Source organism: Tiliqua scincoides, chromosome 13 (assembly GCF_035046505.1).
Source record: "Tiliqua scincoides isolate rTilSci1 chromosome 13, rTilSci1.hap2, whole genome shotgun sequence".
Lineage (NCBI taxonomy): Eukaryota > Metazoa > Chordata > Lepidosauria > Squamata > Scincidae > Tiliqua > Tiliqua scincoides.
The window spans coordinates 5,687,592-5,689,053 of NC_089833.1; the positions used below are offsets into that span (position 1 = coordinate 5,687,592).

General features: G+C 52.2%; 1 pseudogene; it reads left to right on the forward strand.

Annotated features, from left to right (window-relative positions):
* The first annotated feature begins 1,122 nt into the window (after positions 1–1,122).
* Positions 1,123–1,245, forward strand: LOC136633884 (5S ribosomal RNA; annotated as a pseudogene).
* The last annotated feature ends 217 nt before the right edge of the window (positions 1,246–1,462 follow it).

Sequence of the window (1,462 nt, forward strand, 5' to 3'; positions counted from 1 at the left end):
CTTGAGCACCTTTGAGAGTGCTTTCCTCTTCTACTCCCAGTGGCTGTTGCCGGTCTCTCTCCTGCATCTCTTGTGCCATTGTGAGCCCTTTGCCGGTGGGGACCTGTTTATGGATTAGTTTGCTCTGCAGACCGCTAGGCAAACCACTCTGTGAGCCACTTTTCCTGGAAATCTAAATATCTTTCATCGTATTAATTAGTTTGTCGAAGCCTCCTGGCCCGGAGCTTGAGCTATGGAGGCATCACCATGAATGGCTAGGTGGACGTACAGCCCAGTCCTATCCACTCCAGTGCCCAGAGGAACAGCGGTGACAAAACAGCCACTGCTGTATCCTAGGGGCACCGAGGCAGCCACCAGAGTCTCCTTGGGGTAAGGGAATGTCTGTTCCCTTACCCTAGGTAGAAAACAGCTGGCAGCAATGGGTCTCCTCAGAACTACTGAGCAGGCACAGAACCAAGGAAGCACATGTAGGGCTTACTGGCCAGGGTGGGAGAACAACATACAGTGGCAGACTCTGCTGCCATCTCCGCCCCCATTCCGGGCCTGATCTCCCCTTCCCTGCCCACTAATGCCTCCCCCACCCCAAAAAGCCACTCTGCCATCTGTAAATAGTAATACTTACCACTGGCCGCTCCATGCTGTCATCTTCCTGGTGCTGAGACCCAGCGCCTATGCTCCCCGGGTGCTGTTAACTGGCTTTTCAGCACATTCCCAATTACCCAGAGCCGACGGTACGGCCCATAGAATCGAACCTTTAGATGACCTGCTCCTCTTCAGCCCCAACTGCAATAGGGCTAAGAATGCTTACCTTGCAGGGTTGTTGTAGGTACAGCACCAGGATAATGCAAGCAGAGCACTTTTGAGAACAAGGTGTGAAGCATTATTATGGCTCTGGAGTGTCACAGCTGATGCTCTTTTGCTTTTCTGATGCGTTCTTTCCATTGATATCGCAAGGCCGCCTTGAAAATCTGATTAGAAAGGTGGGATATACCCTGCACATGCCTGATGTCGTCTGATCTCGGAAGCTAAGCAGGGTCAGGCCTGGTCAGTACTTGGATGGGAGACTGCCTGGGAATACCTGGTGCTGTAGGCTTATACCATAGTCTTTCGAGACTGAAGGTGGCCAACCATCTCCCTGTACTGAACACTATCTCCCGATCTTGTCTGATCTCGGAAGCTAAGCAGGGTCAGGCCTGGTTAGTACTTGGATGGGAGACCGCCTGGGAATACCTGGTGCTGTAGGCTTATACCATCGTCTTTCGAGACTGAAGGTGGCCAACCATCTCCCTATACTGAACACTATCTCCCTATCTCGTCTGATCTCAGAAGCTAAGCAGGGTCAGGCCTGGTTAGTACTTGGATGGGAGACCGCTTGGGAATACCGGGTGCTGTAGGCTTATACCATAGTCTTTCCATGCTCGATCTCGTCTGATCTCGGAAGCTAAGCAGGGTCAGGCCTGGT